Source organism: Oncorhynchus nerka, linkage group LG22 (assembly GCF_034236695.1).
Source record: "Oncorhynchus nerka isolate Pitt River linkage group LG22, Oner_Uvic_2.0, whole genome shotgun sequence".
Lineage (NCBI taxonomy): Eukaryota > Metazoa > Chordata > Actinopteri > Salmoniformes > Salmonidae > Oncorhynchus > Oncorhynchus nerka.
In genome coordinates this window covers 64,945,555-64,963,909 of record NC_088417.1, presented here as the reverse complement: position 1 = coordinate 64,963,909, position 18,355 = coordinate 64,945,555, and positions in this window count along the sequence as shown.

Genomic DNA, 18,355 nt, shown 5'->3' with positions numbered 1-18,355 from the left:
GTGCCTAGGGGAGGACACATGAAGTATATTGGCCCTACATTTGTCCTGTAGAGAGAATCCATAACTGACAAAAAGGTCCAGGTGCAAGGCCTTGGAACCATAACGTATTGGGAGGCGGAGGCCAACGACTCCTATCTTGCTTTGGCCGTAGTCACAGAGCGTGGTGGAAAGAGGTTGCAGCGGTAAGTTCTGGAAGAACTGGTTGCATGTTGCTGCATTTAGAAAAGACACCTTATCACCGGTGCCAAGGAGAGTGGAGACGCAGCTCTCTTCCAAGTAGAGAGGGTACATAGTAAAGTTCATTGAGTGGGGCCCTACTGTATGGATCACTGCCTGTGTGTTGCGGCTGTCATAGCCACCTGGTTGGGCTGATATGTCAGCGGATGTGGAGCGGCACCACTTCACAAAATGGTTAAACTTTTTACAGTGTCTGAATGTCTGGCCCTTAGCAGGGCAATCTGGAGCCCTTGTAGCGAGATGGGTAGATCCACAATGTTCACAGTGCCTCTGCTGGCACCCTTGGTGGAGCCGTGCTAGCTGTATTGCATTTGTTGAGTCGGTGTCACACATGTCATAGCTTCGCTGTTTGTGGGGTAAGCTTGTGTTTTGGCTATTTTAGCTGCACATTCAGTGGCTTACTCAATTTGTAAAGCAAGTGTGATTGAATTAGCCAGGGTTAAATTTGCATCTTCAAGTAACTCTTTCTTGTACCCGGGGGTTAGATGTTTTTTCAATCAGCTGTTCTCTTATTAGTTTGTCTTGTATTGCTCCAAAATTACGTGACTATGCTAGAGCTTTCAAATCAGCTACAAACTTGTTAGCTGACTCACCAGCTCACTGGCATCGTTGTTTGAACAGCAGCTATCTGTCTCTGTTGAACATTTGGAGATTTCTTCATAAGTGTTGAAAATGCGGCGTCCCTCCTCTCCGAGGCAGTGTAGGAGGATAGCACATTTCCTGGAGCCAATAACAGTATCCAGTACATTTCAAACGAGCCTTTCCATTGCTCCCAGGGCCCACTTTTTCTAAAGTTATCTGATTGGATTTTGGCAATTGGATAGGATTAAATGTTAGAATTGGGTTTTTCAAAACAAAAATATTCTGATCCTCCGGATAGGGATTCGGATCTGGTAATCCAATCTGACCTTTAATCAGAGTCAAATGTTGTTTTAGTGGGTTTTTTTCAAAGGTGATAAGAATAGTTTTGATGCTGAAAATCAGCATTATCGTAATCCCACCGGAAGGGTGGGTTCAGGATGGATTTCGAAAGTGATGTGCAGGCTCTATACTTTTTTAATCTAGGTACTTTTATTAATGTAGTTTACTCTTCTCTATTTTCCTGAGGCCTGTTCCCCAAACTCTGAAAATCTGGATTCTGTGATCTTGATAGTGTGGTATCTGGATCAAAAGGATCCTATCTGTTTATTTTTTGAAAAAATTGTTTAAAACCAGCCAAATAAATCTGATCTGATCCTTGATTGCAAAAAAGACGATTATAGAATCTGGATCATTCTGAGGGTGAGGCAGAAAAATGGTGGGGATGACAGGTGCAGGATCAGCCATCATAGTCGCCAATGTTGTGTAGAAAATACAAACTTTGTTCTTTAAAACTGTGCAGGTTTATTAACTACAACTCTTACGTTGTCATGTTCGTGAGCTAGCATAACAACTCTGTTTAGCGAAAGTACAGTGTCCCTTCAGGATATACGGTGAGTCAAAAGGAACACACAAACTCACAGGGTAGGCTATATAGTGAACATAACACTAGGATGAATAAAGTTAGTCTTATCACATTTTAATAATTCAAGAGAGAACATTTAGAGATTTGCTGGTTTCTGATCCAGCTTTTGTTGTGCAAGAAAAGATATCTGGACTCTGATTTGGAATGTAGTCCCTTTGGCCATTGGGAGAGTTTCTGCTTAACATGGCTTGCAATCACTTATGCAGCAATAACACTCAAAAGAACAGGATGAACCTCAAAATCCTAATAGAACCAACTTGAGATCTTTAAAATGTTCTCCATAATAAGATTAGTGAGATAATAAGGTTTGTAAATGAAAAAGAGACCCAAAATGTCCAGGTTTATTGAGTAAGGAGAGGATTGCCTTACTCGGCCCGGGTACACCTGTTTGGGGGTCGGGATTGGGGTGTGGGGAAGGAGAGGACACATATGCCTACATACTCTCAGCCTGTCCTGTATTACCCTCATTGTGTGGAGACCATATAATTACAGATCAGATATACACAAGCTCTGATGAAATTGTGCAATTAGGCTACTAAAACCTCAGACAACTTCCAGGCAGGTGACCTTGTGAAACCAGGCCATTACCTGGGCCGGGTCTCTTGGACTGTGGACTGGGAGCCAGGTGGTCTGGGATGTCATGGCCTGGGGCTGATGGTGGTGGGGTGTGACCAGTTACAGAATAGGTAGCTACTACCCTAAACATAACCACCATTAGCCTTTTCTCTCATTAGCTTTTGACTCTGCTATGATTTCAGAGATACAGTTGAAGTCAGAAGTTTACATACACCTCAGCCAAATACATTTAAACTCAGTTCTTCACAATTCCTGATATTTAATCCTAGTAAAAATTCCCTGTCTTAGGTCAGTGAGGATCACCACTTTATTTTAAGAATGTGAAATGTCAGAATAATAGGAGAGAGAATGATTTATTTCAGCTTTAATTTATTTCATCACATTCCCAGTGGTTCAGAAGTTTACATACACTCAATTAGTATTTGGTAGCATTGCCTTTAAATTGTTTATTTGGGTCAAACGTTTTGGGTAGCCTTCCACAAACTTCCCAGAATAAAGTTGGGTGAATTTTGGCCCGGGTTCTTGGGAAGCTGGGGTGGATTGGGGAGAAATGCTGCTGGTAGCGGGGTAATTGCCAGTCTGGGAGGGTTACTGTAGTGGAGGGCTGCCTCCCAGACGGTCAATTACCCCGCTACCAGCAGCATTTCTCCCCAATCCACCCCAGCTTCCCAAGAACCCCACTTACCCTCTCCGGAGTGCTACGCTGGAGGTCCCGGAACCTGCCGGGCGTCTGCGGAATTGCTCCAGCAATGTGTTGAAGGCAAGGTCCTGGCGTTTAGCCAAGGTTTTGAATCCTTCCATAAGACCTTGAAGTAACTCCTTGTGTCTTCCAATGGTGGCTCCCTGGGAGGAGACAACATTGTGTAACTGGTCCGAGTCTGCTGGGTCAGTCATGGCCAGTTCGTACTATCACGACTCAGGATATGACCCAGATGCAGACACGGGAGGAGGATAGTACAGTTCTCAGATGATTTATTATAAACACAGGGCAGGCAAAGGGCAGGTCGAGGACAGGCAGAGGTTCGTAATCAGGTCAGTCAGGCAGGTATAGGGTGGCAGGCAGGCTCAGGGTCAGGGCAGGCAGAGGTTCGTAATCAGGTCAGTCAGGCAGGTACAGGGTGGCAGGCAGGCTCAGAGTCAGGGCAGACAGAATGGTCAGAACCGGGAAAAACTAGGAAACAGAACTAATGAAACAGGAAGGCGGGTAAGAATGCTGGTAAGACCTGACAAGACAAGACGAACTGGCAACAGACAAACAGAGAACACAAGTATAAATACACACGGGATAATGGGGAAGATGAGCGACACTTGGAGGGGGGTGGAGACACGCACAAAGACAGGTGAAGCAGATCAGGGTGTGACAGAATTCCTTGGCCTACTTAGCCTAAACAAGAGTTAGTTTGTGAATGTCTGTATATTTGATACCCAATGAAGGTAATTGTGACAGATTTACTTTCAATTTGCTCCCTTTACTATTTTAACATGAATACTATCAAGAACGCTCTTGTCATTTCATTGTAGAACTTAAACCACATGTTGCTCAACTATTATAACATTAAATCCGATTTTACCCTTATAGACCTGTGGTTCAAATGACACTCATTAGCCAATAATGGGTCAATTATTTTCAGTTAGGCTCTGCTTAGGGACTTAAAATGACCCGGATACATTTCCATCAAAAACTGGCACCCCCTGGTCTATTGGAATTCAGTATACAGCATACAGGACAGTAAATAAAAACAGGAAAGAGGAGGTCAAAACACTCAGAACCACTCCAGTACTGCTGTCAGAAGTTGGTGTGCGTGCAGTGTTCATGTCCAGGATATGGGTTGGGGGAGCTTTTAAATCTTATTTAACCTTAAACCTCCCTTGAATGCACATGACCTGAGTGAGAAAGTTTGCGTGTGTGTGTGCATGCTCTCATGCGTGCATGTATGTGTTTGTTGAGGCTGGCTGAGGGAGGGTGTTGGTGAGGACCTCATTCACACTGTTTTGTCTGTGGGGGGTCGTTTTCTGAAAATGGAGACATCCGGAGGCCCTGTGCATTGTGTTGTGAAGAGGGCACAACAACACAGATTCCCCCTCAGGAGACTGAAATGATTTGGCATGGGTCCTCAGATCCTCAAAAAGTTCTACAGCTGCACCATCGAGAGCATCCTGAATGGTTGCGTCACCGCTTGGTGTGGCAACTGCTCGGCATCAAACCGCAAGGCGCTACAGAGGGTAGTGTGTACAGTCCAGTACATTACTGGGGCCAAGCTTCCTGCCATCCAGGACCTCTATACCAGGTGGAGTCAGAGGAAGGCCCTAAAAATGGTCAAAGAATCCAGCCACCCAAATCATAGACTGTTTTCTCTACTACCGCATGGCAAACAGTACCAGAGTGCCAAGTCTGGCAACAAAAGGCTCCTTAACAGTTTCTACACAATTTTATTTTATTTGCAGTGTTTGAGCAAGGAACAAAACCAAGGGTCTTTCTCCTCCCAGGAGTTGGCTGGACCATATCAGGACCATATCAAGGACCATATCACCTCCACCCTACCTGACACCCTAGACCCACTCCAATTTGCTTACCGCCCAAATAGGTCCACAGACGATGCAATCTCAACCACACTGCACACTGCCCTAACCCACCTGGACAAGAGGAATACCTATGTGAGAATGCTGTTCATCGACTACAGCTCGGCATTCAACACCATAGTACCCTCCAAGCTCGTCATCAAGCTCGAGACCCTGGGTCTCGACCCCGCCCTGTGCAACTGGGTACTGGACTTCCTGACGGGCCGCCCCCAGGTGGTGAGGGTAGGCAACAACATCTCCTCCCCGCTGATCCTCAACACGGGGGCCCCACAAGGGTGCGTTCTGAGCCCTCTCCTGTACTCCCTGTTCACCCACGACTGCGTGGCCACGCACGCTCCAACTCAATCATCAAGTTTGCGGACGACACAACAGTGGTAGGCTTGATTACCAACAACGACGAGACGGCCTACAGGGAGGAGGTGAGGGCCCTCGGAGTGTGGTGTCAGGAAAATAACCTCACACTCAACGTCAACAAAACTAAGGAGATGATTGTGGACTTCAGGAAACAGCAGAGGGAACACCCCCCTATCCACATCGATGGATCAGTAATGGAGAGGGTAGCAAGTTTTAAGTTCCTCGGCATACACATCACAGACAAACTGAATTGGTCCACTCACACTGACAGCGTCGTGAAGAAGGCGCAGCAGCGCCTCTTCAACCTCAGGAGGCTGAAGAAATTCGGCTTGTCACCAAAAGCACTCACAAACTTCTACAGATGCACAATCGAGAGCATCTCCTGGCGGGCTGTATCACCGCCTGGTACGGCAACTGCTCCGCCCTCAACCGTAAGGCTCTCCAGAGGGTAGTGAGGTCTGCACAACGCATCACCGGGGCAAACTACCTGCCCTCCAGGACACCTACACCACCCGATGTTACAGGAAGGCCATAAAGATCATCAAGGACATCAACCACCCGAACCACTGCCTGTTCACCCCGCTATCATCCAGAAGGCGAGGTCAGTACAGGTGCATCAAAGCTGGGACCGAGAGACTGAAAAACAGCTTCTATCTCAAGGCCATCAGACTGTTAAACAGCCACCACTAACATTGAGTGGCTGCTGCCAACACACTGTCATTGACACTGACCCAACTCCAGCCACTTTAATAATGGGAATTGATGGGAAATGATGTAAATATATCACTAGCCACTTTAAACAATGCTACCTTATATAATGTTACTTACCCTACATTATTCATCTCATATGCATATGTATATACTGTACTCTAGATCATCGACTGCATTCTTATGTCACTAGCCACTTTAACTATGCCACTTTGTTTACTTTGTCTACATACTCATCTCATATGTATATACTGTACTCGATACCATCTACTGTATGCTGCTCTGTACCATCACTCATTCATATATCCTTATGTACATATTCCTTATCCCCTTACACTGTGTATAAGACAGTAGTTTTGGAATTGTTAGTTAGATTACTTGTTGGTTATCACTGCATTGTCGGAACTAGAAGCACAAGCATTTCGCTACACTCGCATTAACATCTGCTAACCATGTGTATGTGACAAATAAAATTTGATTTGATTTGAGTGGGAGATACAGGTGTCAGGGAGGCAATCTCTATGGAAATTAGCTCTGGGCTTGGGGGGTGCAACACAATTTGGTTGTATTTCACGGATGAGCTCCCCTTGTTTGGCATTGAGGGCTGAACTTGGAGCTCACAGAAGGACTTGACTGAGGGAGAGTTTAGACTAGGTAATGAAACCATGGTTAGGAGGATAAGGGAAAGTGAGTTGGTTTGTTGTCCGTATGTTTTTCACCCCACGTGAGTCGGATTTGGGTCTTGCAACCAGAGCTTGTGGGATTTTGCAATTTCGGTCTGTTTTATGTCTTCCAATGAAAACAAAATATGAGAAACATTTTGGATTTCCTCATCAGCATATTCTTTGAAAACACTGTTGTTTTTCTTTCGACAGTGTTGTCTAAACAAAAAATTTAACATTACTATGGGCTTTAGTGTGTGTCACTAATTTGCAATCTAGGGTAATATTCCTTTGGGTGCATTGCTAAGAACACTGCAGGTTCTGCCCTAGAAGCTGAAGGTATTGTTTGGGCTATGGTTAATCAAATTAAATTTCTATTTAGTACAACTTAATTTATGAATCCTCTGCTCACTGTATGACCGTTTACCTTCTCTCTCTTTCCTGTGATTGAACACTGAGAATGGGACTGGGAATGCTGAATGGTAATCAAATAACATTTTATTTGTCACATGCACCGAATACAACAGGTGTAGACTTTACCGGGAGGAGGGAGGAGAAAATAACAAGAGCACACCTGTGAATGATTTTCAACACCACTGTTGTTTGGACAAGGTAGCATGGACAGGCGGAGGTAGGGATGGTGGAGAGGCTGTTGTGGAGTGATAGAGTTGTTGGGGTCGTGTTTACATCCTGACTGAGACTAATGTTAACACCTGTACAGCTTGGCATTCCACTGCTGCGTTGGCACATTCCCTTGTTACCGGTCCTCTGAGCTTTCAGCCAATCAGAGGGATCACAGAGGGAGGGTGGGACAAGTTGTCATCACCTCTTTCCTCTGCCACCCCTGTCTCCTATCTCGTGCCCAGTCAGTCAGTCACTCAGCTAGGGGCAATACTGGTCAGCCTGCCAGTCCAACACCTGTGTCTTTTGTCAGTATTGTGTGGTCTAGGCTGTGTGAAATTTGGATGCGTTACATGTATTTTCTGTTGTGAATATTTCCCATGTACACATGTATGTAGTATATTTGGATTTGATTTGCCCCAGAGTGTTTGGTCAACCTTGTAGTATGCTATGAGGCCCACTGTTGTGTTATAAGCCAAGGGATTGATTGATCCACAGGTGAACAAGTGAGCAGAGGGTTGAGCAAGTCGCTTGTGATTAGACACTCCATTTGATTCCACACTAATTCCTGTCAAACTTTCCCTTGACACTCGTCGCATAATGGGGGCTGGCTGCACATATTCTGCATGTCACTCTCCTCCTAGCTCAGTGTTGCTGAGGGAATGGACCAATGGACTCCATTTCCTGGGCTCTCAGACCAGTGCAACTGTCTAGGGAGCTCAGGTTACACACCCCAGTGAAAGTTCCTCTCCAGCTCTCCTATCCCTCTGACAACCCCCCTTCCCGTTCCTCCCTCCCCTCTTCCACCCTTGCCATCCCTTCACAATCTGCAAATTCCTGCGGATTACCCCTAATTCTTCTGACAGATGGGCACACTTAATCTACCTTGGGCAGGCTGTGAATAAGTGGTACAACCTGTGAACAGGCAGCTTGGACAGCCACCTGTTAGGACCCCCTGTCACATGATGTACATGGTATCGCCACCCTATCTGGCTTAAGACTGGAGAGAGAAAACTGGCTCATCCAAATGTTTCCGCTTTCTGTTTCCTCCCTGCCTTTCGGACAGATTGCTGAGGGTGTTGAGTTAGAATAGGAGGTCTATTCTCAGAGGAAGAAATGGTTTAGAAAGGTTACAAGGGGAAAATGTATTGGGTAAACATAATGAATTGGATTCATGTGGCACTTTTGCAAGTGCTTAAAGGGCTTTATATTGTAACTTACATTGTATCTCACCTCATTTTGGCTGCACTATGTAGGCTACATTACAAGAGGTCTCTGCAATGAGAGAGGAGGTGGTACACAATGAAATAAAACAATCCAATCCTGTAGAGTTAACTCAAACACAATCAAGACCGCAAAACACAGATCTGTATTCAAGCTACAACATGATTTTCAAAAGGTTTTCCCCAAATCTAAAGTTTTCCACCCAAAGTCTACGTGGCCCGCTTCCAGATGGCTGTCGTTGTTTAACTGTGAGTGTTTTACGTGTCCAGGGAACCAGAGATACAGTTCTGTCCTGAGCCCAGTACCCTGACCAGACAACAGGTGAGCGGTTATGGTCACAAGCACATCTCATTGATATTCTAACCTGTTGCACTTTCCCAGAGCACTGCTCCCCCTGTAGACACACATTATTGCATTACAGGGCCTCTCCCCCCTGACTTTGATCGGCTGAATGCAAAGCAGATCGCAGCCGCGGAGGGCTAAACGGAATCTAATGTAACCAGCATAGCCGTGAGGAGAGAGTGGGGCTCAGGCCCAACACAATGACCTCTTTCAGGGCCTGTTGATCGGGCTTAGTATAGAGGCTTGTACAGAGCAGCAGTGAAATGAGACGCTTTCCGAATCCAACACCTCTGTTTGGCAGTCCCGAGGGCATTTAGGAGGCACGGGTCACTGCCTTATGCCCTGAACCAGAGCAGGTCAGTCAGTGGACGTCTGATCTATGGGATAGTCCCTATATCCATGCCTGGGTCTGAGGGGCTTCTTCCTCTACATGGAAGAGCAGGTTTCTCCGTGGGTCTCTCTCTGAGGGCCAGTGAAGGATTTCTACCTTGATTTAAGTATCCTACATTTTGTGGTGCACAGCAGTACTTGAATGTGACAGAACACCATGCGAACAAGTGGTACAACATGTGAACAGGCAGCTCGGCCAGCCACTTATTAGGACCCCCTGTCACATGATACACATGGTATCGCCACCCTATCTGGCTTAAGACTGGAGAGAGAAAACTGGCTCATCCAAATGTTTCCGCTTTCTGTTTCCTCCCTGCCTTTCGGACAGATTGCTGAGGGTGTTGAGTTAGAATAGGAGGTCTATTCTCAGAGGAAGAAATGGTTTAGAAAGGTTACAAGGGGAAAATGTATTGGGTAAACATAATGAATTGGATTCATGTGGCACTTTTGCAAGTGCTTAAAGGGCTTTATATTGTAATTTACATTGTATCTCACCTCATTTTGGCTGCACTATGTAGGCTACATTGCAAGAGGTCTGTGCAATGAGAGGGGAGGTGGTACACATTGAAATAAATAATAATAAAATAACCAAATCATGTAGAGTTAACTCAAACACAATCAAGACCTTAAAACACAGATCTTTATTTGACACATTTTCCCAATAATAATCTTAAATCTGTTTTAGAATGTAGTGAACTCACTACCTACCACACATTAGTTAATCCCCCCACCAAAAATACGCTTTTGTGTTTAAAATAAGGTGGAATAATAGACCATGTTAGACTTTTTATCCACTGTCCTTGGGTTTAAGAAGGAAGGGATATTTTCCTCTTTGCTGCTTGTGGCTTATCCTGTTTCCCCTGCACAAAGGCAGCACTGTTGGCCACACAGCCCAACAACCCTCCCTGGCCCTCCCTGCAGTCTGCTCAGCCACCAATCGGCCGGGCTGGAGCACAAACACAGCCACCCTCCGTCCCCAGTCCCTCAATTCCGGCAAGGCTACCCCATAAGAGGCTTATGTCCACGGCAAGGGGGAGAAGGAAAATAGGAAGCAGGGGATGAATGGGTGGAAGAGGGGCAGGAAGGGGACGTGATGGGCAGGAAGGATGAGGGCATCCTCAATCGACCGTTACTCAGGAGGATCACAGGATCTTTCAGAGGGACTTTCAGAAGAAAGTGAGAGAGAAAATTGTCCTTTTAGAGTTCCTCTAGTGACGGTAGTCAAGTGTTTAGAGCCGAAAGGCTGAAATAAAGTTTATCCGAAGCTCTGCAAAACTTATGTGAAAAAACATAACACACTAATTATTGGCAAGGAGTGCAGATTCAAAGTTCAAAGAAACACTCTACCACCATCTACCAGGTGTCATCTGCAACTAGCCTCCGGCATTTTGCTTTCAAGCTTTTGATGGTTTATATAAAGAAGCCTCATAATGTTTTTGGGGATTCAAGGCATCGCCCAAACGGCCCATGATCCTCCCCTTGTGTCTGCAGTATGAGGGGGCACCAGGATGGGTCTATTAAAGGAGGCTTTGGCCAGCGAATGGAGCAAAGCAGAGCACAGCACAGTGACTGACTGGATGAATGAGTCCACACATGAATACAAGGGTATTCCACCACACAAAGGGGTACAGCTGGGGATGTCTTTGAAACTTGAGGTTAATCTGGGGGAACGCCTGGCAGCAGACGCCCCTGGAAAAAAGCTCCCCCCCCCAAAAAAAACAGACTTCAGAAAGTTCTGGGGGCGGCTAGGGGGGAAGGGGAGGGTTGCGATGGCAGACTGGCTGGAAGTCAGCATCAGCCCATTAACTGGTCCTGACAGCTTCCATACAAGTTAAGTACCGATGAAAAGAACTCTGTGGATGGGCTTTTCCAGGGTTGCCGTTGGGCTGCATTTTATCTCGGAGCGGACGCTTTTGAAGTGCCCACCACCACATCTCTATTTGCTTTTTTAAGTCCTGTTGTGTTTGGTGGCAGTGCTGCTGCCGCTGCAGCGGACAGTTCCAGTAACTTTCCAACACAGCTTATGAGTACACCTGATAGGTCATCCATCTCCACCAACACACACATCAAAACGACATCACCAGTGTCTGTTGTTGCTTTGCAATGGGTTTCATAGATTACCCAACCCCGATTTCTGATAAACAAGAGTTTCATTCTTTATTGTGCGACAGGGTATAACTTTTTTTGTGCTGTAAGCCAGGAAATCCTGGGTTGGCGTGCCGGCTTGGCTCCCTGTCTATTGTCTGCCCCTAGCCTCACTGGCCCCATTGATGTTCTCCATCCAGCTGTAAAATTGGGCAGAAACGAAACCCCCTCTGAAAACAAGATGTTGCCCCCCTCTGCTGGGTCAGTGCAGGCTAGAATGCGTGGGGTTGTTGGGGGGAAATAAAAAAACATGCCATGTTTGCGTCCTGCCTCTTCCTCCACTATCCCTATTCTTCCTGCCGGGAGCTTTTGACTTCCTGGTGCATTTCCCCAGTCCACCGCAGAACATTCTGCAGCGTTTAACAAGACCAGTTTAGCATAAACGTTGCTGCACGCAGCCTGTCAGCATCCGAGATATTTCCTCAGGAAGGGATTTTCTGCATTATCAGTACCTCACACAACTCTGAAACGAATCACAAGGGGAGATAAGAGAGAAAGAATTAGTAAATTACAGGAACATTTGATCTTTTGTGTAATAGTAACAAATCACAGTTGTGTAATAGTAACTAATCACAGTTGTGTAATAGTAACTAATCACAGTTGTGTAATAGTAACTAATCACAGTTGTGTAATAGTAACTAATCACAGTTGTGTAATAGTAACTAATCACAGTTGTGTAATAATAATGGGTGGAAGGGTCCTGGAATGCTTCCGTCTTTGGCTGAAATTAGTTTACTAATACGTTGCCCAACACAGTGGGGTGCCACTCATAGGCACGCACTCTCAACCACATTTTAAGACAAAAACAAGTACAAAGAAAACATTAGGAATGGTAATCAAAACGCAATCTATCTTGTTACAGCATATTCTGACTATCTAAACTCTTACTCCAGAAGTGTGTCTGGAACCAAGGCAGCACCGAGGTCCTGTTTAGATGCTACAGATGCCAAAAGTTGAGAGGAAACAGATTGAGCTGGTCCAAGAACATACTTGGTTTGTAATTTACTCTCTTGCGGATTTCGAAATACCGGATAGATTTGAATAATACAGACTCTGGAGCCAGATTTAATTAACACATTTATCATATCAGAATATCAGGCTTGTTTTTTCACAGAGAGTTTTTGGACTATTTTATTTCTATCCTAAATGTAATGTTTCATTTTTCGAACCTGGCCTTGACTTGACCACAACACATAATTATTTATGACCATAGAATTCATCAGCACTATGGAAGAATGTCCGTTTGTAGAAGGCCTTAGACACTAATAAGGTTACAGTTCTACAATACATTTACTTCTGTAGTAATTATGATATGTAGACTAAGAAACAAATTAAAACACGAAATGTGAGCATGGTAAATCTTTGTCAGTCTTTTGTCATCAGTTTTTTCCAAGTCAGTCAGTGTTGATTGTGAGATGCTACAGGGAAGTGACCTCGTCATATGCACCAGTTCCCTCAGGGAGCCTCTGTCCTCTGCTCCATTGTGAGGGCTCCTGGTGGGCTCATCTGAGTCAGTGGGGTACTTCCTGCTCACCGCTACGCCTCCAGTCACAGTGTGGGGGCATTGTAACTACAAGCCTCTCATCGGCCCATATGGTCTGACTTGGCCACCTAGGAAGTGCACCTTTAAAGTGCGTACCTTTGCCTCTCCTTTTTGAGAAGCGAAGGTCATTCACTTTACTTTGAGGATGTGCTTAAATGCAAAAGCATTTGTCATATTGTGCATTAAAGAGAATAAGACAGATTTTTAACTCCTATTTAACAATTTCCTCCCATCGCAAAGTGAGTTCAAGGTTCTCCAGTTCCACTGACATGACCTCTGAAATGGCTTCTGGGGACAAGTAGCCTTTGTGGCTATTGGTGTTCAAGTGTCATGGGTGATAATGGGTCACCACTTGCCTGACACACCTTATCTTCCATCCCTGCGATGAAGGACAAACGACCACACTCAGGCTGTGCTGGTCCTGTATGGGTCCTGTATTTTCCAATATGGGTCCTGTATGTTCATGTATTGGTCCTATATCGTTCTTGCTTGATTCACACTATAGGGCTGACCCGAATCATACTGTGCCGTCTCTGATTTTATTTTCAAATAGTTTTTTCTTGCACAGTTCCAGCAGTTCCAACAATTAAGGTAACCAGGCCAGTACGGGGTGAATCAGGCTATACTTATGGGTCTTGTGTGAATCCTGTATCTATGGGTCTTGTATGTATGGGTATCTATGGGTCTTGTATAGGTCGTGTAAGTATGGGTCCTGTATGTATGGGTCTTGTGTGGATCCTATATCTATGGGTCTTGTATGTATGGGCAATGTATCTATGGGTCTTGTATCTATGGGTATTTTATGCATCCTGTATGAATGGGTCCTGTATATATGGGTCTTGTATGTGTCCTGTATGTATGGGTCTTGTATCTATGGATACTGTATCTATGGGTCTTGTATGGGTCATGTATGTATGGGTCCTGTATGTATGGGTCCTGTATCTATGGGTCTTGTATGTATGGGTCCTGTATGTATGGGTCCTGTATCTATGGGTCTTGTATGGGTCCTGTATGTATGGGTCCTTTATGGGTCCTGTATATATGGGTCCTGTATATATGGGTCTTGTATGGGTTCATGTATGTATGGGTCTTGTATGTATGATTCAATTGAGATTTTGTGTCACTGGCCTACACATAATGTCAAAGTAGAATTTGCTTAGAATTAAAAATGAAAAGCTGAAATGTCTTGAGTCAATAAGTATTCAACCCCTGTGTTATGGCATGCCTAAATAAGTTCAGGGGTAACATTTGTATTAACAAGTTACATAATGAGTTGCATGGACTCACTCTGTGTGCAATAATTGTGTTTAACATGATTTTTGAATGACTATCTCATCTTTGTACCCCACACTACAACTATATGTAAGGTCCCTCAGTCGAGCAGGGAATTTCAAACACAGATTCAACCACAAAGACTAGGGAGGTTTTCCAATGCCTCGCAAAGAAGGGCACCTATTGTTAGATGGGTAAAAAGAAAAAGTACACATTCAATATCCCTTTGAGCATGGTGAATTGCGTACAGCCCAGTACATCACTGGGGCCAAGCTTCATGCCATCCAGGACCTATATAATAGGCGGTGTCAGAGGAAAGCCCATAAAATTGTCAGAGACTCCAGTCACCCAAGTCATAGACTGTTTTCTCTGCTACCGTATGGCAAGCGGTACCGGAGCGCCAAGTATAGGACCAAAAGGCTCCTTAACACCTTCTATGCAAAAGCCATAAGACTGCTGAACAATTAATCAAATGGACAATCAAATGGAAATGGGTGCTTTCACCTTATGACATCCAGTGGAACAGCCACTTTACAATAGTGCATCTAGGTCTTTTAAGGGGGGTGAGAAGGATTACTTTATCCTATCCTAGGTATTCCTTAAAGAGGTGGGGTTTCAGGTGTCTCCGGAAGGTGGTGATTGACTCCGCTGTCCTGGCGTCGTGAGGGAGTTTGTTCCACCATTGGGGGGCCAGAGCAGCGAACAGTTTTGACTGGGCTGAGCGGGAACTGTACTTCCTCAGTGGTAGGGAGGCGAGCAGGCCAGAGGTGGATGAACGCAGTGCCCTTGTTTGGGTGTAGGGCCTGATCAGAGCCTGGAGGTACTGAGGTGCCGTTCCCCTCACAGCTCCGTAGGCAAGCACCATGGTCTTGTAGCGGATGCGAGCTTCAACTGGAAGCCAGTGGAGAGAGCGGAGGAGCGGGGTGACGTGAGAGAACTTGGGAAGGTTGAACACCAGACGGGCTGCGGCGTTCTGGATGAGTTGTAGGGGTTTAATGGCAGAGGCAGGGAGCCCAGCCAACAGCGAGTTGCAGTAATCCAGACGGGAGATGACAAGTGCCTGGATTAGGACCTGCGCCGCTTCCTGTGTGAGGCAGGGTCGTACTCTGCGGATGTTGTAGAGCATGAACCTACAGGAACGGGCCACCGCCTTGATGTTAGTTGAGAACGACAGGGTGTTGTCCAGGATCACGCCAAGGTTCTTAGCGCTCTGGGAGGAGGACACGATGGAGTTGTCAACCGTGATGGCGAGATCATGGAACGGGCAGTCCTTCCCGGGAGGAAGAGCAGCTCCGTCTTGCCGAGGTTCAGCTTGAGGTGGTGATCCGTCATCCACACTGATATGTCTGCCAGACATGCAGAGATGCGATTCGCCACCTGGTCATCAGAGGGGGGAAAGGAGAAGATTAATTGTGTGTCGTCTGCATAGCAATGATAGGAGAGACCATGTGAGGTTATGACAGAGCCAAGTGACTTGGTGTATAGCGAGAATAGGAGAGGGCCTAGAACAGAGCCCTGGGGGACACCAGTGGTGAGAGCGCGTGGTGAGGAGACAGATTCTCGCCACGCCACCTGGTAGGAGCGACCTGTCAGGTAGGACGCAATCCAAGCATGGGCCGCGCCGGAGATGCCCAACTCGGAGAGGGTGGAGAGGAGGATCTGATGGTTCACAGTATCGAAGGCAGCCGATAGGTCTAGAAGGATGAGAGCAGAGGAGAGAGAGTTAGCTTTAGCAGTGCGGAGTGCCTCCGTGATACAGAGAAGAGCAGTCTCAGTTGAATGACTAGTCTTGAAACCTGACTGATTTGGATCAAGAAGGTCATTCTGAGAGAGATAGCGGGAGAGCTGGCCAAGGACGGCACGTTCAAGAGTTTTGGAGAGAAAAGAAAGAAGGGATACTGGTCTGTAGTTGTTGACATCGGAGGGATCGAGTGTAGGTTTTTTCAGAAGGGGTGCAACTCTCGCTCTCTTGAAGACGGGAGGGACGTAGCCAGCGGTCAGGGATGAGTTGATGAGCGAGGTGAGGTAAGGGAGAAGGTCACCGGAGATGGTCTGGAGAAGAGAGGAGGGGATAGGGTCAAGCGGGCAGGTTGTTGGGCGGCCGGCCGTCACAAGACGCGAGATGTCATCTGGAGAGAGAGGGGAGAAAGAAGTCAGAGCACAGGGTAGGGCAGTGTGAGCAGAACCAGCGGTGTCGTTTGACTTAGCAAACGAGGATCGGATGTCGTCGACCTTCTTTTCAAAATGGTTGACGAAGTCATCTGCAGAGAGGGGAGGAGGGGAGGAGGATTCAAGAGGGAGGAGAAGGTGGCAAAGAGCTTCCTAGGGTTAGAGGCAGATGCTTGGAATTTAAAGTGGTAGAAAGTGGCTTTAGCAGCAGAGACAGAGGAGGAAAATGTAGAGAGGAGGGAGTGAAAGGATGCCAGGTCCGCAGGGAGGCGAGTTTTCCTCCATTTCCGCTCGGCTGCCCGGAGCCCTGTTCTGTGAGCTCGCAATGAGTCGTCGAGCCACGGAGCGGGAGGGGAGGACCGAGCCGGCCTGGAGGATAGGGGACATAGAGAGTCAAAGGATGCAGAAAGGGAGGAGAGGAGGGTTGAGGAGGCAGAATCAGGAGATAGGTTGGAGAAGGTTTGAGCAGAGGGAAGATGGGATAGGATGGAAGAGGAGAGAGTAGCGGGGGAGAGAGAGCGAAGGTTGGGACGGCGCGATACCATCCGAGTAGGGGCAGTGTGGGAAGTGTTGGATGAGAGCGAGAGGGAAAAGGATACAAGGTAGTGGTCGGAGACTTGGAGGGGAGTTGCAATGAGGTTAGTGGAAGAACAGCATCTAGTAAAGATGAGGTCGAGCGTATTTCCTGCCTTGTGAGTAGGGGGGGGAGGTGAGAGGGTGAGGTCAAAAGAGGAGAGGAGTGGAAAGAAGGAGGCAGAGAGGAATGAGTCAAAGGTAGACGTGGGGAGGTTAAAGTCGCCCAGAACTGTGAGAGGTGAGCCGTCCTCAGGAAAGGAGCTTATCAAGGCATCAAGCTCATTGATGAACTCTCCGAGGAACCTGGAGGGCGATAAATGATAAGGATGTTAAGCTTGAAAGGGCTGGTAACTGTGACAGCATGGAATTCAAAGGAGGCGATAGACAGATGGGTAAGGGGAGAAAGAGAGAATGACCACTTGGGAGAGATGAGGATCCCGGTGCCACCACCCCGCTGACCAGAAGCTCTCGGGGTGTGCGAGAACACGTGGGCAGACGAAGAGAGAGCAGTAGGAGTAGCAGTGTTGTCTGTGGTGATCCATGTTTCCGTCAGTGCCAAGAAGTCGAGGGACTGGAGGGAGGCATAGGCTGAGATGAACTCTGCCTTGTTGGCCGCAGATCGGCAGTTCCAGAGGCTACCGGAGACCTGGAACTCCACGTGGGTCGTGCGCGCTGGGACCACCAGATTAGGGTGGCCGCGGCCACGCGGTGTGGAGCGTTTGTATGGTCTGTGCAGAGAGGAGAGAACAGGGATAGACAGACACATAGTTGACAGGCTACACAAGAGGCTACGCTAATGCAAAGGAGATTGGAATGACTACACGTCTCGAGTGTTCAGAAAGTTAAGCTTACGTAGCAAGAATCTTATTGACTAAAATGATACAGTACTGCTGAAGTAGGCTAGCTGGCAGAGGCTGCGTTGTTGACTATGTAGGCTAGCTGGCAGTGGCTGCGTTGTTGACACTACACTAATCAAGTCGTTCCGTTGAGTGTAATAGTTTCTACTGTGCTGCTATTCGGGGCTAGCTGGCTAGCTAGCAGTGTTGATTACGTTACGTTGCGTTAAAAGAACGACAATAGCTGGCTAGCTAACCTAGGAAATCGCTCTAGACTACACAATTATCTTTGAAACAAAGATGGCTATGTAGCTAGCTATGTAGCTAGCTACGATCAAACAAATCACACCGTTGGGACTGTAATGAAATGAAATGAAAATGTGATACTACCTGTGGAGCGAAGCGGAATGCGACCGGAATGCGAAAGTTCTATTCAGTAGACGTTGGCTGGCTGTTGGCTAGCTAGGAGTGTCTCCTGCAGACCGAAGGAGACCGAAGCGCGGATGCGACCACCATGAGGCCAATGGTGACTTAAAAACAGTGACAGACTTTAATGGCTGTGATAGAAAACTGAGGATGGAGCCACAATATTGTAGTTACTACACAATACTAACCT